The sequence below is a fragment of the Calypte anna genome, chromosome 4A, assembly GCF_003957555.1.
Source record: "Calypte anna isolate BGI_N300 chromosome 4A, bCalAnn1_v1.p, whole genome shotgun sequence".
Taxonomy (NCBI): Eukaryota; Metazoa; Chordata; class Aves; order Apodiformes; family Trochilidae; genus Calypte; species Calypte anna.
In genome coordinates, this window is record NC_044248.1 from 37998583 (window position 1) to 38021887 (window position 23305).

General features: G+C 39.4%; 1 protein-coding gene across 2 annotated transcripts in view; it reads left to right on the plus strand.

The window, feature by feature from the left end:
- The window catches only part of BMPR1B (bone morphogenetic protein receptor type 1B), a 231346-nt gene that overhangs the window by 37973 nt on the left and 170068 nt on the right, over positions 1-23305 (plus strand). The window contains exon 2 of one of the 2 annotated variants that reach the window (XM_030450218.1): positions 8747-8816. The exons of the other annotated variant lie outside the window; for it this stretch is intronic. The gene's annotated coding sequence lies outside the window, so the exon portion shown is untranslated. The remainder of the gene's footprint in view (positions 1-8746; positions 8817-23305) is intronic. 2 annotated transcript variants of the gene reach the window in all.

The window sequence follows — 23305 nt, forward strand, 5'->3', positions numbered from 1 at the left end:
AAATTGAGCAGATAGCTTTTCCTTTTGAGATACACTTTTCATAGAACTGTGTGGTAATAATTAAAAAGAAATTCTTTGAGATAATTGGACTCTGCAGTGTATCTCAGGAAAATAAATGTTTTGTGTTAGATTTCCCAATTTTACCCACAGGCTAAGTCTTGTAGATATAATTATGCTTTAGGAGACATTTTAAATGCTAGTTGAACCTTTAACCTGTGTTTCCTCTGGAATAATTACAGGATGTGAAAATGGCCAAATGAAATGCTTACTCATAGAGATTAATAGAATTAGTTAAACTACTGCTACCTTATGTTTGATTTATATTGTATGTATAGGTTGAAACAGGCTGTAAGGGCATGTGGGTGTTTTCATATCTTTTCATACTCACTAAAGTTTTTCCTTATGTTTATTGCTTGCTATGTTATGTGAGCTTCTTAAAAAGGCATTTTAGACCACTGGCAGGTATTTGAATTTCAAAGGCTGGCTCTATTTAAAACAAAACCAGTAGTCTTTGAACTTCTATCAATTTTTCTGAAAATAAAAACACTAGAATTGTTTCCATTGCCTTCCAAGGGAACAAGCTGAACAAGAAATCTCTGTGGATCAGTGGTCCAGACACCAAGTATATTTTGCAGACGTTTGAAATCAAGCCTGAGTCAGCTACAATGGAAGGTGGGGGAAACTAATAAAAATAATTTGTCTGCAATGCCAAAATTGATTAAAAAGGTAAAAATAAATAAAGTCTAGAAGCATGGGGAGTGGTGCAGCAGAAGTGAAGCGTTTAAGAGGATGTAAAATTCAGCATTGGTGGTAATTCAAGTATTTTATGTAAAACGTTCATTTAAGACTGAACTGCCTTTTAGAATTTGATTTGCTATGTTTGTTTAACAAGTGATTAATGCATTGCCTTTGAAGCAAGTTGAGATTTAAACTTTGTAGAAAAAAGTGTTGAACAGTTACTGACCAGAGTTTCAGAAGCTGCATCTTTAAGGGAAAACAGATTTAGATCTAGAAGAAAGTTTGAAATTGGCTAATAGATGGATAGATAACATGGTAGGAGGGAGTAGGCAGGTTTTTACCAAGTTTCAGTGGTGTTGAATTACATCCTGTGTGGTTTCTCTCAGCAAGCCCTCCACAACCTTCCTTCTACAGCCTCCAGCAGCTCCAGCATTTGGGGGCTCCAAGCAGGTGAGGAGGAGGAGGAGGAGGAAAGTGCAGTCAGGAGCAGTGGCTCCTGATGGTTTATTTGAAAGCATCAGTAGGTAACAATTCCTTACTGCTTTTTTTGGTTGTTCAGTGGAGCCTCATCTTAAGATGCTGCTGCATTCTCTGCCCCTGGGAAGGCTTTGGTTCATTACCCCAAAAGTCTGAGCCATGAGTAGAATAAAGCTTTCCCATAGAAAATTCTTTATTCCACAACTTTGTTTTAAATCAAAGGACACGTGGGTGTTTTACCACTTGCAGTAAGGTATCACTAATGAGCTATTTCACAAGGTTAAAGTCCTGTTTTAGCTTGGTATAGAGTTAATATTTGTTTCAGTGCTTGCAGCAGCCAGAGAAAATGAAGTGTGTTTTTTCAAGTCAGTGAAGTATAAATGTAAAGGAGATTAAAAATCAATTATTTCATCAGGATTTTCCTTATTTTTTCTATTTGTTTCCTTTTTTGTGATTTCTCCTTAAAGTATTATACTAAAGTGGGAAATAAATTTTCCTTGTAAATGTTTCTGTATCATCTGAATGACAGGATTTGTCCTGATGAATATGCTCAGTAAGTTCTTGTAGCATGTATGAGAGATACATGGTTGTACAGAGAGTATACAACCTATTTCTTTGTCATATTTATACTATTATTAATTATACCAAATTTCTTCTAAGGAAGAACTTTGTATTTTGCCCCTTGTGTAGAACAGAGATGCAAGGCAGGAATTACAGCATTTCACCAGAGATGCAAGCAGAAATATGGGAATAGGATTGCTAAACATTTTAATGTAAATGGTCTGTGATAAATGGGCATTATTTCTGTCCAAGAGTGTGTATGTTGGACACAGCTGTGTGTGCTGAGGTGAGACACATCAGCTGGGAAATGATGTACTACATTTTTTTTCCATTTATCTGTTTATGTTTTATCTGTTTATCATGATGTCTTCTGTTACTTTAGTCATTTTTAAGGAGCTTTGAGAAACACGGAGGCTGTGGTTGAAGGGAAATAACCTTAGCAAATCATTAACATAAATGTAGTAAATTAGTAAGAATTGAGAAGACTCTGTAGCATTGGCCTACTGAGCTGTGTGTTTATTAGGATACTGAATTTTAAATAGTTAACTAAAACTTCAAAAGCATTCATTAGCATAGGGTTTATTAAGAATGCTATTTGTATTGAAGCATTGAGAAGGGACAGCCAAGTCCTTTAATGTATAGGTATCACATGCTGGGCAGAGAGCTTCCAGCATTTGGTGAAACCTCTTCTGATAATGTTTTTAAACTTCTACCACATTTCTAAGATTATAGAATGATTAAGCATTAGCAAATTTCAGTGCTCTTGGGAATCATGTGTTTCTGGAAAACGTTCCTCTGCTGTCTAAGAAATGAAGACCTGTTCTGAGGAATTCATCTGGAAAGAGCACTTCTTTGGGGGTGATGGGGACCAGCTGTGGCATTCCAAGTACGTGGAAAAACTGGAGCAGAGAAGGGCAAAAACTACACCAGGAGGCAGGGAGTTCCTAAGAGGTCAGTCTTGCTGGAGGAAAGGGCTGCCTGCATGGGCTGATCTTCTGACCCTTAATATTCAAGGGTAATGTTATGCACTCTTCATGCCTATGCAATATTTCTGTGGTATAAGACTTGATGTGAATACATTCCAAAACTACCTACACATTTATATACAGACCTGTGACACATGCTCAATACAGACACACAAAACGTGTATTAACTTAGTGTGCAGCCCACGTGCTTAAGAATATTCAGCAAAAGGAGACATGCTCAGAGCTTTGATTCACAAATTGCTTTCTACCCCAGTGAATCAGTGAGTTGCTTTGAGCTATAGTGAGGTGCATTTTTTCCATTTGAACTGTTTGGTTCACCAATGGCTTTGTACTCCAATGCTTCACTACTGTTCTGAGATTTCATCAAGTAAGGGTTTGCAGAGTTACCAGTTTTTCTATGTGAATTTATTTGGTTTTGGCCATCTAGTTTGAAATTCCTTGATATTCTCTATTCCAAGTTGTGATGGAAAGGCACCCTTTCTCTCCTCTTCCTTCCATCCACCACCCACCCCCAGATCCCTTTTACCTGTGCTGCTCTCCAGTAGCTCAGTCCCCAACCTACGCTGGTACCTGGAAAAAAAACCTGGATACCAAAACTGGAATCAATTCCAATGCTTAGTAATGACAGCCACTTGTTTATGTTTGTGTTGTATCCCATTAATCCTGGGATAAATCTGACTTGTTCTCATGAATTATGAATTAAATTTTATTCCTTGAGCATCTGATCTGTGGTACTTGTGTGCTATGGGAACAGTCACAGCAAACAGTCCAAGCCAAATTCCCCATGTGCTTTGTAACATTGGGAACATGTAACTCTGCTGGGTTTCTTTGCAGACTTTTCAGATTGGAAGGGTAGAAAATATTTGAATGTATTATTCCAAATGACAATCTGAATTTCTGTTATAATTTTTTAAAATTTTTGTGGCTGTTTGAGTGGCATGAAGTCTTAGGCAAGCATGAGCTAGCCAAGGACTTCATATAGTCCTGATGGGAGGGGAGGAGTTAATTCTGTTTCAGATTAATTTTTATTTTTTTGGGGGGGTCTATTTGTAATTACAATGATGTGCCTACTCAGCTTCTTGTCTATATTGGAGTCATGTTCTTCCTTGATAAAATTTGTAGGTTCAGACAACTGCAGATGCAACTAAGTTGATTTCAATCTATCATAATATTGCATAATTGGAGAACTGAAGCCACTGATGAAAATTAATGTCCAGAAGAATCATCTGGATTTCAACAATCATCTTACATATTTATATAGGTTATGTTTATGTATATTATAAAAAAAAATCATAAGCTTTTCCACTGAGAGCTCAGTCACTGCATCAAGTGAAATCCCATATTCCTGTAGCACTTTTCTGTAATCTGCCTCCCGTAGAAACTTCCTGATGGCATCTATTAATTTTCTTCACAGCTTTTAAATACTACTGATTCTGAGCAATTTGTTTAATTAACCCCACACTATCTGTGTAATTATTCCCATCTGTGCTTCCCCCTCAGCTTTTGCCTCCAAGGCTGACCAAATGGCAGGAGGGAGAAAGTAGCTTCCAGCCTTTGGCCCTTGGGCTGCTTCATGCCAAAGGTTCTCTAGGAGAGTGGACTTCTTAAAAAGTTGTGAGAAAACGATGAAAATATTATTTAGCTTCATTTAAGAAATCAAAACAAGTATCAGTTGTGGCAAAAATCTTCCTTATCTTATGAAACAAGACATTGTTACATTACTTCAGTGTTTCCCAGCTTTCTATTGCAGTAGTATCAGTTGACACATGAAATCTTGGATTATCTCAGCCGGTGTTAAATTCAGCTTTCTGTCACTGTTCTTGTAGGGTTTAAGAGGAATGATAAATTAGGTCTGGATTATGGCTGAGTTTTAAGCAATTTAGAGTGAGTTCTTAAATTAGGTCTGGATTATGGCTGAGTTTTAAGCAATTTAGAGTGAGTTCTTACTGAACCATCTTCACATTTTAGGGGACCTTAACTCTTTTGGCTCTGGTATGTACCAGTTCTGAGATCAGGCCTGTAGATATCAAAATGCAGCAGTATTTGATCTTCTAAAGAGTAGCATAAATTGTACTGCTTATTTTTTGTGTATCATGTTTCTTACTCATTCTAGGCTTATGTATTTCTGAAAATAAAAATGAAGAAAAATCTTTGAACTCAGCCTATATGGGTAACAAATTGCTACATGGTGACTGGAACATTTGTTCATTAGACATCTCCTCTAGATCAATGAAGTAAAAAAAAATTATTAGAAGAGGGGAAAGCATTCTCAATTAAGAAGACATGCTCTTTAGAAGTTGTAAGCTTGCAGGCACTGTTATGGCTAAATCTGGAATACACATCTGCCTTGGCTACACTGAAGTGCATCAGCATTTATGTATAAGGCTGGGCTCAATGATCTTGAAGGTCCTTTCCATGATGATTCTATGGTTCAACATTAGTTTAGGCTGGGAAGATTCTTCAAGAATCCTTAAAAATGTGACAGTGAAATCATACATTTTAAGACTGTAAGTGGAAATGACTGTTTTGAGCTGTGCTGTGATTATTGGGGGCATTCATTTGTAGGGTGTACATACTCAAGATCAATCCCTGATCTCTCCAGAACAGAGTTGAGAAAAAGAGTAAAAAAGGCCAGGTTTCCAGGGATTCTGGAAAATTTTCCAGAGTTTCCAGAAAACAGGAAAATCATGTGAAAATGTCCCTATCATAGAATAGAATCATAGAATTGGCTGGGTTGGAAGGGACCTCATAGATCATCGAGTCCAACCCTTGAACCACCGTTGCAGTTGCTAGACCAAGGCACTGAGTGCCACATCCAGTCTCTTTTTAAATATCTCCAGACACGGAGAATCCACTACTTCCCTGGGCAGCCCATTCCAATGTCTGATCACTCTCTCCGTAAAGAAATTCTTTCTAATATCCAACCTAAACTTTCCCTGGCACAACTTAAGACCGTGCCCTCTTGTCTTGTTGAAAATCATTTGGCAAAAGAGCCCAACCCCCCCCTGGCTCCAACCTCCTTTCAGGGAGTTGTAGAGAGTGATGAGGTCTCCCCTGAGCCTCCTCTTCTCCAGGCTGAACACCCCCAGCTCCCTCAGCCTCTCCTCAAAGGGTCTGTGCTCAAGTCCCTTCACCAGCCTGGTTGCCCTCCTTTGGACCTGCTCCAGCACCTCAATCTCCTTCCTGAACTGAGGGGCCCAGAACTGGACACAGGACTCAAGCTGTGGCCTCACCAGGGCTGAGTACAGGGGCAGAATCCCTTCTTTGGACCTGCTGGCCACGCTGTTCCGGATCCAGGCCAGGATGCCATTGGCCTTCTTGGCCACCTGGGCACACTGCTGGCTCATGTTCAGCTTCCTGTCAGTCCAGACTCCCAGGTCCCTCTCTGTCTGGCTGCTCTCCAACCACTCTGTTCCCTGCCTGTAGCACTGCTTGGGGTTGTTGTGGCCAAACTGCAGGAACCCGGCTCTTGGCCGTGAAAAAAATATTTTTTTTTGGCTTTGGTCTGCTTTTTTCAGGCCTGAAGCGCCAGCACTTTCCCCTCCATCTCTGTCAGGGCCAGGAGCAGCGGCTGCCCCGCGCGCTTGCGCCTTGCGCCCCCTCCGCTGCCTCATTTTTGTGCCTGTTGCTGAGCGTGGTGAAATGAAGAGGACATTATTCTTTTTTTGGTGTGGGAAGGGAAGGAGCTGTCATTACAACCATCCTGTTCCAACCTCCTCCACAGATGTCCCATGAGAAGGTACAAATTATGCTCTCTGGGAGCAAAGGACTGAGCTAGGTTTACTTAAAAATAATCACCTTTCAGGTAGGAGCTGAAGCCATAATGTTTTACTGCAAGTCACTTATTAGCCCCTTACTCATTTTCTTAAAAACTTTGCTCAGAAGGGGAAGTTTAATTCAGAATTCAGCGTTTAACTTAGTATATGTGCTGTGCTTCATTATGATCTGTATTGCTTTGAAATCAGAGGTTTATGTCCCTTACAGGTGGGATCCTTAAGGATGGGGAAGCTTATAGAACTGATCCTTCACTGTGACCCTAATCAGATGCCAGACAATTAATAATCCCCTGAAGCTTTGGTCTCCTGGTTCACCAGACTTGCTTGGTCACCAAGTGATGTTGGAAGTGTTGTGCATCTCCCTGTTCTTTAAATAGAAGCTGAGGGAAGAGAGGGAGAAGCAGAGCTCTGTGAATTTTTGGAAAGGGCAATGAAAGTTTGCTGCCAAGTTGACTGATTTGAGAAATTGTTTGGTACCGGTGAAAGTTGCTGTGGTAAATGTGTGCTGTTAAAATAGTTTGGGGATGAAATAAAAATATAGGGTGGATTGAAAATAGGTTGATAAACCAGAGCTTTTCTACCTGTAGCTAAAATGTATATGCACAGTCCAACCCTCAGAGCAGAGAGCATGCCCCGCACAGGCAATGATGCATGTGAAAGGATGGAATGCCCAATATTTTCAGCCTTTTGAAGAAGTTTAGCAATGAAAAGGGACGTTTCAAGATCCCTCTAGTGAATCTTAGACTTTTCCTGACTTTTAATCTAAGTTGAAGTGTGTATTACAGATGCATGAGAGCTCCCAAGATATCAGTAGTACAGGTATTCTGGGGAAGATGTACTCACTTTTAGCAGTTTGTTAATTAGAAGCAAACACAAATTATCACAATTAATTTCTACATTTTTCCTAAACATGAATATTCACAAAACTAGTATGAACAAAGGCATGGTGATTTTCTTTTATCCCAGAAAAAGGGAACTGTAGCATACACTGTGAATTAACTATGTCATTACAAGCTACGTGCTCTTTAAATGTGTAGCATCTGATCAGTGGTGCTTAATTGCCTATATATTTTCTTTAATAACAATGATTAATCTTTCCTTTCAAACAACATATAACAACTGTAGAATAACAAATCTGCCCTAGGAAGAAGGACAGCTACTTGAATTGGGCTATTATCAGCAAGTTAGTTGTATTTATGCCCTTGCAAAATTTTTAGCTGTTCCAGTATTGTGAAGGAAATGATAAATATTTGGTCAGTGTTTGGGACAGGAGTGAAATTGAGCCCTTCTGCAACTCTTGAATTGGTGTTGATATGTATAACACTACTTCAGATAAGATAAGCAGTGACAATGTAAAGATTTTAGGGAACCTGTCTAAATGAGTGATTTCTGCCTCACATTCTAGTGTGATAATGGAGTAGTTAATTAAAGAGCAAAGAAGGAAAAGCTCTGGTCCTTGTGTCTCTCTTGGCCCCTCTGGTCTTGTGCTCTTTTGCTTCTAGCCTCTGTAGTAATTACTCAGCCTTGTCTTCAGTCCTCTGCAGCTCACTTTTTCTTCTTATTTTTATTTTATTCTTATTTTTTTTTAATTCTTTCTGAGGACTTCAGAATAGCTTTTATGGCTGCCTTGCAGAATAAATGAATCTCAGTCTCTGCTCTTTATGAGGCTGTTGATCTTACCCTAAGAATTGCATCTTCTGCTACCAGACAAATTCCATCCTGCTCCCATGGCAGTGTTTGGGTTCCTGTGTTTGTTACAACAGGGAGGGGCTGGGATCCTTAATTTATAAGATTTTTAAGGCACCCAGAATTTTCTCTAGTAATGTGTATCATACTTCATTTTTCTGGGGTCTTTATTAAGATGTAAAGGAAACCTGTGGGGTCAAAGATTGCACAATGTCTTGCAGAACTGCCATGTTCTCTTGAAAGCTGACCTAATAGATGTATTTTTCCTTATAAAACAGTACTGTTGAATAATTCACTATCAGTGGGCTGCAGCTCATAGGAATTTTTACTATGTTACTTGTTGAAATATTGTAGCAGATAGATAACTAGCTATATGCCATCAGTGGGCTTTTTCCCAGATATCATTATTTATTTTGCCTGAGTATCATATCAGAACAGGAAGGTCTTTATTATTTTTTCATTCATTTCACTTTCTAACAGAATATCACTAATAATTTTTTTTTAAATGCTCTTTGCCCACAGGGTGGAGTTCATTTCTTTTGTTCTTGGAAGCTGAATAGGAGAAAGGGACTTTTCAGTTTTCTTGATAAAGGTAAGACAGCATCTGTTGATAAAGATAAGAAACTGTTCATTATTTTGAGCTCTAAGAAAGTTTGTTAATGGAAGGTTTGTTTTATCTTCTGTCATTTTTTTTTTTGTTTTGTTTCAAGTTCTGTGCTTTGGAGTAAGTTCAATACATGATTAGGGAAGGTGTATTGGGAATGGAATGTGTCATTCTACCACAGGTATCAGTAAAGGCTCTGAAGATAAGCAAGTACCTGTAAAGCAGCGTGACAAAGTGGATAGCAATTTATTCTACTGCTGGAACTTGTGACATTTTCCATATGCTGTGGAACTGGCCTGTCCAAGTTCTCTCCCTCACCCTTGCACACGTTTGGCAGGAGCTCTTAAAAACAGTAGAAATGGAAAGAAACACTTTTCAAAGAAAATGCAGAGGCTTACCTGCTGCTGGCTTTGTCAGGCTGAATTGTTACATGGGATTTTAGAGGTTTGATGTTTGATATGAGGAAAGAAGGGACTTGACACCTGTTGCAGTTGAGATACAGCTTCAAAAGTAAGCTCTGAATGCCTGTTCCCACTTCCACTTGTCAAGAGTAAGAGAGAAGGGGGTAAAACTCTGCAACTTTTCTCAGAGGCATGTTTTCCCTGAGGGCTCTTGCTTTGTGCTGTGCTGAAAGCTTTGATGTTTTACACATTTTATAGGAGTATGAAATTAAAACCTGCACGAAACATGTAAAGTTACAGCCTGCAACCTAGTGTTGACCCCCTCATTGCAATTTTGGATGCAGAAATCACCAGAGCATGATATTTCTTTGCATTTGGAACATTTTGAAAAGCTTTTGCAGGTAGGTTTGGTGTGACAACTGCAGAGAACGGGGTTGGTAGAGCTTAAGAGTGCAGCAGATGGGTCATCTCTGTGTCTTTGTGCAATGCAAGCATGGTGCACAAGCCTGCTTCAATTTCTGGTCCAAGGGGCTGGAATTCATGGACAGTCATTTACCATCCCTCACCTGCTAGGGGCTGCAGTCTGTCATGAAAGGTGGTTTAATGAGCACAAGCTGATCACTACCTACTCTATCTGCAGTTCCACTTTTTGTCTTTTGCAGCCCATGCTTACTAGATGGTAGTATGAAGGCTCTGTTGTATGTCAGGTGTTGTTTAAATTTATCAGTTTAAGGCATAAATTCTGCTTCTTGAAGCTAAATGAGTTTTTTTACAAACTAACAAGGAAATCAGAAAATTCACTTGAAGTCAGATTTGTGCTTGTACCTGATTGCAGCTGATTTTGAGGTTTTCTTTGTAAGCATTATGCAACTTTTTTGAGCAGTAAGTTAAAAGGAGCATAAACATTTCACTGTGGATGGATGCAAGATTTATCAGTTTTACAGATGCTTACTATACTACAGCCTGAACTTTAGATAGAGCTGTAATCACCTTCCTACCCTTACGTTTGTATGGGTTGGGTGGTATTAAAATTTGCATCAACATCCTGCTTAGAAAACATACAATTAAAATTCTTATGGTATAAAAAAAGCTATTTTAAATTCTCTGACTCGTTTCTAAATTTAGGCCTTAGCTTTGAGCTCTTATCCCAATGATAAATACAAAAAATTCCTTTGAGCAAAATCTTTCTATTGTCCCCTGGTGCTCCTGGCCTTCCCCCCTTGCAATCTGTGAAGCTGCCACCCATAATTTCAAATGTTTGCATTTTGTAATTTCTTATTTTTTTATTATTTGTTACTCAGCATGTAACGTTAAGCTTGCTGTGGGATGAATCTAATGTTAAGGTTCTGTTGGAATCAAATGTTAAGATGCTGTTGGATGAATCCTCAGTCAATAGTGAAGTGGTGCATCTCTTGGAGGAGTTGGAGACTCTTAGTGAAGGATTGTGCTCCTGTGTTAGCAATTTTTTCCTCCCTGCATATTTAGTAATCTATGCTAATATACATGAAAATGTATTAATAATAATTTGCAGATAAATTAATATAGCCTGAGCTTAATCTCATTCTGGCAAAACCCATGTTGAAGGAAATGAGAGTTTATGGGGTCAGGATCTAATAGAGTCCTGTCTGATTTTTTTTTTTTTTTATCTTCTCTGTACTGGAGAACTCATTTAAATAATAGCCTTAAGTATTTAACACTACTATATAATCTACTGTGTTAATTTGTTGGTTAGAGACAAATAGGCCACAGCAACCCCATGCCAGTGCTACAGGCTGGGGACAGAGTGGTTGGAGAGCAGCCAGGCAGAAAGGGACCTGGGAGTCTGGATTGACAGGAAGCTGAACATGAGCCAGCAGTGTGCCCAGGTGGCCAAGAAGGCCAATGCATCCTGGCCTGTATCAGGAACAGTGGTGGCCAGCAGGTCCAGGGAAGGGATTCTTCCTCATGTACTCAAGCGCTGGTGAGGCCACACTTCGAGTACTGTGTCCAGTTCTGGGCCTCTCAGTTTAGGAAGGAGATTGAGGTGCTGGAGCAGGTCCAAAGGAGGGCAACCGGGCTGGTGAAGGGACTCGAGCACAGACCCTATGAGGAGAGGCTGAGGGAGCTGGGGCTGTTCAGCCTGGAGAAGAGGAGGCTCAGGGGAGACCTCATCACTCTCTACAACTCCCTGAAAGGAGGTTGGAGCCAGGGGGGGGTTGGGCTCTTTTCCCAGGCAACTCTCAGCAAGACAAGAGGGCACGGTCTCAAGTTGTGCCAGGGGAGGTTTAGGTTGGATATTAGAAAGAATTTCTTTATGGAGAGGGTGATCAGACATTGGAATGGGCTGCCCAGGGAAGTAGTGGATTCTCCATCCCTGGAGATCTTTAAAAAGAGACTGGATGTGGCACTCAGTGCCATAGTCTAGTGACTGTGGCGGTAGTTGATCAAGGGTTGGACTCGATGATCTCTGAGGTCCCTTCCAACCCAGCCAATTCTATGATTCTATGATTCTATGAATTTTCCTCTTAAGAGTCATTTGTCTGTACCATTGTCATGGTGCTGCTCTTCTGGTGAAATACCATCCTCTGGCATTTTCTGAACTTTTACAAGTTATTCCTCCTTAGAGGTTGCTCCATGCTTCTTGTGCATCCTCTAAGCCTTGCTCAGTCATAGATATAATGGGGTGGATCTGACTCACCACTTTTTCTCTATTTTGAAAAAAAATCAGTGTATCTGAAGTGTACAGGGTGTGTGGCTCCTTGTGCATGCACAGAGAGAGCAGCAGCACTTGCTTTGTGTTATCACGTGGGAGTGGAAGAGCTTGGAGTTCATGCTTAAGTTTATCAGTACTCAGCCAGAGTTTAAGAATTGCATTTAATGACTGAAATTCCATATGTAATCAGAGGCAGATTCAATTTTCTGGCTGAATCAGAGCTTGTGTGGAGCTGTGGAAGAACTTGAGTTTGTACAGACAGGATCATTTAATGTTATCACTGAAAAAATTAGTTTGTCAACTCTGATGACAAACTCCTTCCATAACTTAAGTTCTCTTGCAATGGCTCAAGTCTTCATGAAGAAAAATGTATTAAATGTTCCATGCCTCCTACACTCAGTCTGCTCTGAAGAGGCTTGCCCTTAAGTATCAATTTAGCCTTTTTTTTTTCTTTTTTTTTTCCCCCCAATATTCTGTTCCATCTGCATTATCCATGGGAAGCTTAAGTGTGGGAAATTGTGTATAAGTGTAGGATGGATGCTTTGAGAACTGAGGATTGCAGCATGCTGCCAACTCAGCTATGCTTTTTCCTGGGAATGGTCTGAGTTACTGCCATGGATTGGGAAAACACAGGTCCTTGGAAAAGGAGGAAGGCCAGAAACTGTCCTTGATCTTTCCTATGTCTTCCCCTCCCAATCGTGATGAATGATGTAATTTTTTTTTTTTCATCTCACCATGTTTAAATCCAAACCCAACAATTCTCACTGTGTGTGTCTTAATTCTTTCTTCCCTTCAGTAAAATCAAGAACTCTTGAGGGCATCAGCAGTCATCACATATATGTAATGGCAGAGAAAGTGCTTGTTCTGCTCAGCAAAGGCTGTCCCAGTAAAAAATGTTTGCCTCACTGGAGCTTTACCTGCGTTGTGGTATTTTTGGAAACAAAGTGCAAGAGTTTTACATCACAAATGAAACAAGGAAACCAGGGTTGCTTTTTTCCTTAAGTATGAACAGACCTTTAATACTGCTGAAATGCTTGTTTGGCTGAGGGAGGTTAACTTTCCAGGAAGCTGGCTGTGTACTTGCTGTGTTTATTTTGGGTATTTCCACTAATTGATTGGAGGCTGATCATTAAAATATGACACCAGACCTCTGAAACAGGCAGTAATTGCAGTTGGCAAGATTTACTGTGATTCTTCCCATTGAAGAAGGAGAACTAAAGGCATTGAATATTTCTAGGACTGTGTATAGCTGGCAGTGGAGTCACTGAGTTAGTTAATGCACGATGTTCGTGACTGGGAACCATCCTTCAAGAGCTGTTCCCAGGACTTTGATTTTATTCAGTGCATAACTTAGGTGGATTTTACAGTGCAGAACAAATATCAACAGAGCAAGACAGATTTGTGTAGGAAGTCTCACAAGAGAACTTCTTGTTACCTTTCTTGTTCCATATTCTACCAAAATAGTCCATTTTTTAATTACTGGCAAGCAATTTTCAACTTGAGAAGGAGACTAGTAAAATAAAAATGCTGGGGAATATCTGGTTAAAAACACACCTCTTCCCCACATTGTGGTTGTTTTCTTTTGTGTCTAAAAGGTGATTAGCACAGAAGATGGAGGTTGGGGGAGGAGTGGATGTTGGAAGTGGATGGTGGAAGGAGTTATTCATCTTCAGATTAGCCAGAAGGCAAACTGAAGTGCGCTTGAAAAACCACACAGGTAAAATACCCCACGTGTAGTGCAGGGTTTTAAACACAATGTTTGCTGTTGGCTTTTATGATGGTTTAGAGAATGAATCAGCTCATGAGAACGCACTGGATGTGAAAAAAAGTGGTGATGGAGCCTGTGGTTCTTTGTCACCTGCACAGTCACTTAAATGGAAGTGTGTGTGTGTGATGTTGTCTGTATTCTATGTGGATATAGGGCTATATTGTATACATATGTATGTATATGTATCTATAAATATATAAAATATATGTATATATGTATCTATACATACCTATATATGCATACATACATGTACAGTATAGGTATTGTGTATTTATATATACACAATATATATATTGTGTAATATATATACACATATGCATATATAATGTAATGCATATATAATACATATGTAATATGTATATAATACCCATATAGTAATGTATACATATATATAGTAATATGTACATATATAGTAATATAAATATATAGTAAATATATGCATATATATAATATATATATGCATATATATTACTATATGCGAATATATATTACTATATTATATATAGTATATATAATATATATAACTGGCTATAATAATATATATAATATATTATATACTATATATAATATTACTATAATATATATATAATATATAAGCATATAGTATTATATATTATATATAATATACATTAATACTATAATGTATATTATATATTACTATATATACATATTACTATATATATAGTAATAATATATTAGTAAATATATATAGTAATATATTACTATTAATAGTAATATATAGTTACTATAGTTACTATAGTTATAGTAACTATATATTACTATATAACTATATAGTTATAGTTACTATATGTTAATATAGTAATATATTACTATATATATTAACTATATATATTATTACTATATATGTAGTATATACCTATATACCAAATACATATATTGTAGAAGTATGTATGCATATATAGTAATATATAATATAATCATATATAGTAATACATATGCATAATATTACTATATATACAGATATATTACTCTATACATATATATAGTAATATATAATACATACGTAATGTAATATATAATACTATATATATTGTTTACATATATAACTGAATCCTGGCATCTTGGTATTAAAGTACTGACTGTGTCAACCAGTGTTGTCTTCTAGAACAGCAGAAAACACTTTGGAAATAAGCTGATCCCTGCAGCTCCCTGGAAGTTACTGTCTGCAGTCATAGCTACCTGATGCCCAAAGGTGTAATGCAGCTGCCCCAGGGCAGGACAACAGAAGCACTGTGATAATGTGGTGTCTCTTCCTGAGAAAGCATCATTTAGATCACAGAAATCAGTGGGACTGAAGGACACAGTTGAAATAAATCATGTGTTTCTCTCACAAATACTACTGGCTAGACATTAAATATGTTCCTAGGTAGCACAGCACATCCCTCTTGTCATGTTTGAGACACAGAGATATTGAGCAGCCAAACCTCTTTCTATGTTATGGCTGAACAGCATACTGCAAACTCCTGAAACTGTGCATAGAGACCATGTTTTGATAAGCACAGCTTTCTCTTCAGGATGGAATTATTTGTATCATATATTGCACAGCCTATTGGCATGTTGAATGAATAGGAATGTCTCTGGAGACCTGCAAAAGGGAAAGCTTATTTGAAAAATTAGGAGACAAATCCAAAGGAAAATGCCTGCTGTAAAGACTGGGCTGCTGCACGGAGAAAATGAAGTCGATGTGCATGATCTAAACCATGTTTGACATGCCAGGCTTTTGGTTTCACCAGGAGACTCACTATGGTGTTTGGTTATGTTTTAAAACCCACAAGTGTAAATTAGACCGGCTAATTTTATAATTGTTCCCACAGACATGCAAGTAATTTAGTCTCAAACATGTTTGTTTTATAAAGCACAATCATAGCAAAAAGAAAAAAAAAGAAAAAAAGAGAAGTACTGGGAAAACCACAAATGGTTTGAGCAATAGAGGCTTAGAGCTTTTGCAAACATGCACGTGTTTAAAATGTGGTAGCATTTGTTAAAAAGCCCTTGAGTGTTCTGTCTCTTTCTTTGTGGCTTTATGACTGTCCTTAAGATTAATACCAAGGAACTGGAGGGGGATGGTGGTGGGTTTTCTGGTGGTGGTGTTAGTCATAATTTTAGCTCAAATTCCAGGAGTAAATCTTCAGTTGTTCAGGCTTGAGAGATGAAAATGAAATAATTCTTGCTTAACATGTGGCTGAAGGAGAGGCTGAATAGTTAAAGGGATTCTCCTTACATTCTTTTAATCCTGAAATTTGGTGAATTATTCATTCCGAAGAGACAGGGATGCCACTTTAATATGTTTGCTTCTTTGTTTCTTTTTCCCTGTCTCAATAGGAACTGATTGTTATGCTGGGTGGAAAGGGCACCATATACTAATGTTAAAATCAAGATTGTAGCATCAAAAAAGTTGAAGTTACAATTTTTTGAAAATAGTACTAGGAATAACAGCACAATTTATAGGTGGCAAACAGCTATTAAACAATCTGTGTCTTTTGAAAGCAGTAAATAAGATTTATTGGGTAGTTAATCTCTGCTTCTAAGAATGATTAAACAAACAATTTGGCCATTGCTGTCAAAGGTGACTTGTAGCCTATGTGACTTCTTTAGGTTGTTGTTTAAATACATCTGTATTTGCTTTTTGGTAAGCAGTACTTTGTTTTCTGGTTTTGAGTCAAATATGAACTTTGAGGAAGGAAAAAGGGAGAGTTATAGTGGGTTTCATGGGATTGTATTTACAGGTCTTTCTGTTATAATATCTGTATTTACAGTTATTTTATTTATTGCAGGTATAAAGCTCTTTGTAAACCTTTTGTAAAATACTTAAATTTGATTTAAGTGTTATCATTCATAGAATCATAGAATTGGCTGGGTTGGGGAGGGGCCTCAGAGATCATCAAGTCCAACCCTTGATCCACTACCGGCTGTGGTTCCCAGCCCATGGCACTGAGTGCCACATCCAGTCTCTTTTTAAAGATCTCCAGGGATGGAGAATCCACTACTTCCCTGGGCAGCCCATTCCAATGTCCTGATCACCCTTTCCCGTAAGGAAATTCTTTCTAATGTCCAACCTAAACCTCCCCTGGCACAACTTGAGACCGTGCCCTCTTGTCTTGCTGAGAGTTGCCTGGGAAAAGAGACCAACCCCCCTGGCTCCAACCTCCTTTCAGGGAGTTGTAGAGAGTGATGAGGTCTCCCCTGAGCCTCCTCTTCTCCAGCCTGAAACACCCCCAGCTCCCTCAGCTGGAATCTGTGCTCGAGTCCCTTCACCAGCCCAGTTGCCCTCCTTTGGACCTGCTCCAGGACCTCGATCTCCTTCCTGATCTGAGGGGCCCAGAACTGGACACAGGACTCAAGCTGTGGCCTCACCAGGGCTGAGTACAGGGGCAGAATCACTTCCCTGGACCTGCTGGCCACGCTGTTCCTGATACAGGCCAGGATGTCATTGGCCTTCTTGGGCACACTGGTGGCCTCATGTTCAGCTTCCTTTCAATCCAGACTCTCAAGAAATACAAATAAATGTGAGGAATATGGAAAAGCACAATAAACAGAAAGTGCCACTTACTTTGGGAAAGTTGAAAGAAAATGGTTTCTGCAGGATGCAGCTTTTCTCAATGAACTGCATGTATCTAAAGCACCAACCTATGAAACCTGTAAGCTCTTATTAATTCTGCATGGATCTCTGGTGTTTATAGACAGACATATGAGGGAAATCACTAACCACTACTGCTACAAAGGATAGAGAAGGACCTTAGTGATGTGGGACCACCTGGAGAAAGCCTTGGGTTGATAAGAGGTTATTTCTTCATTTTTGTTTCATGTGAAACACACTGTGAAGTGTGGGAATTCCACTTCCCTTTTTCCTTTCCCATCCTTCTGTGCTTTTAAAACGTTTTCAGAAATACATATATTGCCAGTGAGGCTTTGAATTTGAAGACTATCTAGAGAACATCTCTTATGAGGGTCCCAATATTGACTGGGAGGGAGTAAATTTGTTGATGGCTGAATGCAAAAAAAGAAAATAAAATCACCAGATAGTCCTATGAGAATTTCTGGCTCTGGGAATATAAATAGACACACATGCTGTGGGAGGTTTTGACAGATATAGGAAAGGTGACAGATACAGAGGTTTGGGAAGTTGTTTCTATAGCACTGTGAGTTATGAAACTATGTTTGGGTTTAAAATGCTTATATGATGCAAGTAAAAGTTTAAAAAAACAACCCTCTTAAATCCATACAGTTTATTTAAGAAGCTTTTTTCCAGTTGCATCTAATAGTATTTATCAATATCACATTAATACAAGGTTCAGTCGTGCAAAATAATTCTCTGAGTAAAGCCTCTCTGTCTGACTGGATACTCAAAGAACTTTCTGGTCAGCTTCCCCCATCAGCCTGTGTGTAGTTAAAATCTACAATTAATATTTCATCTGAGATAGGGTGAGCAATGAATTTGTTTGAGACTTAGATCTGAGTCCCAAAAGATTAAAAAAAAAAGAAAAAAAGGATCCTACAGGACTTCAAACATGATGCATGCTCCTGTATTGCTGCCAAAATTACCCTTGAAGATCTTATTTAAAACATAAGAGATTTCCAGCACTTGTTGCGTGGTTGATGAAGGGAAATGAAAATGTAATTGCAGGCTTCAGTTAAAAAGCAGAGTTTATTATGAAGTGACATGGTAAAGCTGGCAGGATTTTGTCAAGTCCAAGTTGAGCAGAACAAGCATCAGGTAGATGAAAGGTCTGATCTGTACCCCACTGAAGTCAACTGGAAGTTTTCCATCAGATCTAAGGCTTTAAAATTTGCCAGAAGATTTTGATAAAGATTACTTTTAATTTTCAGTACTGATTAGAAACATTATTTGATTCATTTACATAGGCTTAAGTAAGACTAAATTAATACTGCAGCTGAACATCCCGTTGGAACACGTTGTGGAAGTCTCTGTGTTGATCCCAGGTACCAGTGGGTGAGCCTTGGGTGCTGTGAAGGGTCCAGCAGTGCCTGGGACCCCTGTGTGACCATGACCATCAGATTTTGCTGCCCACATCTGCAGACTGCAGCGTGGCCAAGGTGTGTGGGTGGGAACCAGGTTGGATGTGAGAAGGAGCTGGTGGCTTGCCACCAGTGCAGGAACACACAATGAGGTCTTTATAGCTGCCTGGTCCCAGCTGCAGGAAGAATTGTGATACCTGATCTGGCGTAAAATCTACTGAGATAAAATTACTTTAAAAAAAAAAAAAGTTTTCAAATTTGTTGGTGTCAGCTGAATGGCTTGGTACCAGTTCAGTGTTCTTTTTTCATGACCTTATTTTGCTTCTGTTTTATGTACTGAGCACCTGGAAACTGTATTTACCATCTTAGTAAAACCCCACCTTAAAATTATTAGTGTTACATACTAAATATTAATGTATTAATAGTTCAATATTATTAAATATTTGAGCTGTTTTTAAATAAATTGGGCTGTTATTTGAAACTAGTAGCTGGCAGGGTATAATCTGAGGAGAAGGGTTTTTTCTTACTGTTGAAAGAGGTTTTTCCAGACAGGCTGCTTTTTCCTCTGCTTTCCTACAGCCTCTTCTCCAATATAAAACTTTTGCTATTCTTAGCTATAATGTAGCCATTTTTCATTATCAAGAGCCATACTATAAGGTAGAATGATGCTCTTTTAAACATGGCAATTTGTAAAACTCTGTCCTCTGTTTATCAGTATAACTGGAGAGCTGCTCGGTTATAAGTACTGGAATAATCTATATTACTCAGTTTATAGTTATTGGAGAACCTGCCTCAGGAACATGCAGCTGAGCATGGTGAATGATAGATGTATCATAAACCTTTTTTATTAGACAGGGAGTAGTGGCCTTATTGGAATAAATGGGTGTAGATTTGCACTCTCAGAGCAGACAATGGTGTGGAAGTATTTAATAGGAGGAAGACTTATCAACAAAAGGGCTAAAAGTTGCATCCTTTTTCATAGAATAGAATGTGTTTGGGTTGGAAGGGACCTTAAAGATCATCCAGTTCCAAACCCCTGCATGGGCAGTGACACCCCCCGCTAGATGAGATTGCTCAAAACCCCATCCAACCTGGCCTTGGACACTTCCAGGGAGGGGACAGCCACAGATTCCCCAGGGTACCTGTTCCAGTGTCTCATCACCCTCACAGGAAATAATTTTTTCCTAATGTCTAGCCTAAATTTCCTCTCTTTAAGTTTGAAACCATTGCCCCTTTTCCTCTCACTACACACCCATGCAAAAAGCCTCACCCCAGCTTTCTTATAGGTCCCCTTTTTAGGTATTTGTTACCACTTTTCAAATTTCTCTTAACTTGGGGGCTTTTAGTAGCTATGGAGTGGTAAAGATTTGTTGAGCTGGAATTGAGGGTGGTGAAAATGAACAGCTCAATTCTAGGAAAAGAGGCGTTTGAGAAATGGGTTGGAATAGGTAATTTATAGGTGGGGAAAAAAGAGAAAATTACAAGAGAAGAAAAAAAATTGTTGTGTTTCAATGGCAAATGCATATGCACACATGCTGTTCTTCTCTGTATAATCACATTCCAGCCCAGGATAAGTGAACAGAAAAGCCTGTGTGGATTTCAGTAAGAGATCCCTGTGACATCAGATATGGGAGGTGAAAAACTTGAGTTATGACAATTGGTTTTATCTGGGTTAGAGAAGGAAGGGCAGTTTTACTGCTCAGTTTTATAACATGCCATGCTCTGTGTTTATGTCATTAAACACACAGAAAATAGGCTCTCAGGAATTGATATTTGCATGTAGCAGCAGTTTCAGAGCTTTGTCTTTTTTGCTTCTGAACTTGAGCTCTGACTCCAGTCATCAAATTATCACTGAAAACAATTTTCCTCACAGAAAGAGGACAAGGTGGTGGATTTGAAGCAATATATAGAGCATATACCTCTACTTTGGAGCACTGAATTCATGCAGTAATTAAAGGTGAAGGGGTTTGTGCAACTCCATTTTAGTTTCACTGACTTGTTCATGGCCAGGAGTCAGGTTACTGGAGATTTTTTTGCAAGCTCTAGTGGAGGTACAGCCACAAGTAGGCAACATCCTGTTCAGGCAGTAGAATTTGATGGATAAGATAAACCCTTTATGAACTAACAAACGTATCCTTTGGCTATATGAAAGAAGATGATGGCTGTAAGGTCATGGTAAAGTCCTAGATTGTTTAGGAAAGCATTTATCTTCCAGCTGGGAAACATCACACAGACAGCTCAGAATATACCATAGTTTTGGCTTAACAGAAACAGAGAAAGTCAGCTTAGGTAATTTTATCTGCTGTGCTCCCTTGCACCAGGAAAGGAGAGTAAAATCTGTCATTAGTCATTGTTGCCTCATGTGAGGTATTAATTTATTATGCCCTTTTATGTCTGTATGTATTTTTGCAAATAGTGCTTAGATTAAAGTTAAGTGTAGGAATTTGTAAAAGCAGATGGATGTGACTTTCAGGGAAAGTCAGGCTTTTAGCCTCTGAGTAGAGCTGGTACTGTTCATACATAAAAAGTCTGCATTTCTCTGCTGTCTGTGAAAGATTTGGTAAATTTAGAAGCACGACTGTTAGTGATAACAGCATATTGCAGAAACCCCTATTTAAGCTTTTCTCCTTTTTTATTAACAAAGAAACAGCCTGTGTGCACTGAACAGTAACTTGGTAGAACTTCATATACCCACCTCTGTACCCACAAAGGGCTGTTGAGGATGCTTAAGCTCTGCTCTGTCCTGGGGCTGTGTGTACACAGTCATGGAATGGTTGGGAGAGAGCTGTGTAAGAACTCCTGAAGGAGCTTTCAAGGTAATGGGTAAATTTAGCATTATTGTTTATTAAATAATCCTCCAGCTTTTCCAGCTTTTGATCTTGTAGAGCAGGGCTTTGTGTTGAGGTAAATAGGAACCTTGGAAACCTGATGGGATGCTGAGTAATGGAGTTCTCCAGAAGTTGTGAATGGAGCTGGCTCCTCACTGCAGGAAACTGAGCTGGGATGCACAAGCAGGCACTACTTGAGCAGAAGGTGAATTCAGCTTTCTGAAAGGAGATAAGGCACCAGCTCCAGAGCTGTAAAAATCTCAGGTGAGCTTTTATTTTGACTTGTCTTTAGTTTGAAATCACACGTGTTCTGTGGCTGTTGTACAGTTGACAAGTAGTGTTGTACTTGGGTCTGGCTTCACTGTGCCATGGGCAGTTTTTCCACTATGTTAAAAGTCTTGTATTTGGTAAAAAAGAAGGATTAAGGAAAAGAAATAAATCAGAGAGGAAGTCTCGCTGTGAATTCTGGTATTCAACAGCTCCAGGCAAGCAAGGTGATGACATAAAATTAGGATGCACATTTAGGTTGGTGTTTTGGCAAAGAAAAATGTAGGTTAACAAGGCAAAGATAGTAATTAGATAAGCTGGTTTAATTTCTCTCTTAGTTTCTCATTAGGTTTTGCCTTTAGGTATAGTCAGCTGAGGCATGATTTTATGTTTTATCATCTGGAAAGAGGGTATTGTAATTTGGGTGCAGGTTTTGGTGGCAACAGCCTTCTGGCAGAGGGAAGGCTCTCTGGAAAGGATGGTTCCGGAAAGGACGACTCCAGGAGAAATCAGGCTGCAGAAAACCCAGCCTGTTAATACAACCTGACCTTCTGCACCCTGTCTCTTAATTCTTGACTATACCCTTGAGCTACAGCTTTTCTTTGGAGTTTAGCTTATGCTTGCTGAGTGTCATTTTGTCAATCTTTTGCCTGACAAGGAGGGAAGGTGGAGGAGCTTAGCAGTGTCCCAGTTACTTTTGTGGCAGTTCTTGAAGCAGAAGGGCAAAAGTCACTGAGAAAGATGGTGATGCTTTGGGGTATGTGTGCCTGGAGCAGAAAGGAGGATTGAAGCACATGCAGAGGTGCTTTGGTACTGCTGCAAGTTGTTGTACAGTTGTACCTGAGTTGAACCATACACTAGTGTAGCACTTAGTGTTCTCTTACATGAAAGATGAGATGATGCTGACTTACCAGTGGGTTTTCACCCTTTGTGAAAGCTCATTTTTATTGACAGGAAGCTGAACATGAGCCAGCAGTGTTCCCAGGTAGCCAAGAAGGCCAATGGCATCCTGGCCTATATCAGGAACAGCATGGCCAGCAGGTCCAAGGAAGTGATTCTGCCTCTGTACTCAGCACTGGTGAGGCCACAGCTAGTCCTGTGTCCAGTTCTGGGCCCCTCAGTTTAGGAAGGATATCGAGGTCCTGGAGTGGGTCCAAAGGAGGGCAACGAGGCTGGTGAAGGGACTTGAGCACAGACCCTATGAGGAGAGGCTGAGGGAGCTGGGGGTGTTCAGCCTGGAGAAGAGGAGGCTCAGGGGAGACCTCGTCACTCTACAACTCCCTGAAAGGAGGTTGGAGCCAGGGGGGGTTGGTCTCTTTTCCCAGGCAACTCTCAGCAAGACAAGAGGGCACGGTCTCAAGTTGTGCCAGGGGAGGTTTAGGTTGGATATCAGAAAGAATTTCTTTACGGAGAGGTGATCAGAATTGGAATGGGCTGCCCAGGGAAGTAGTGGATTCTCCGTCCCTGGAGCTATTTAAAAAGAGACTGGATGTGGCACTCAGTGCCATGGTCTGGGAACTGCA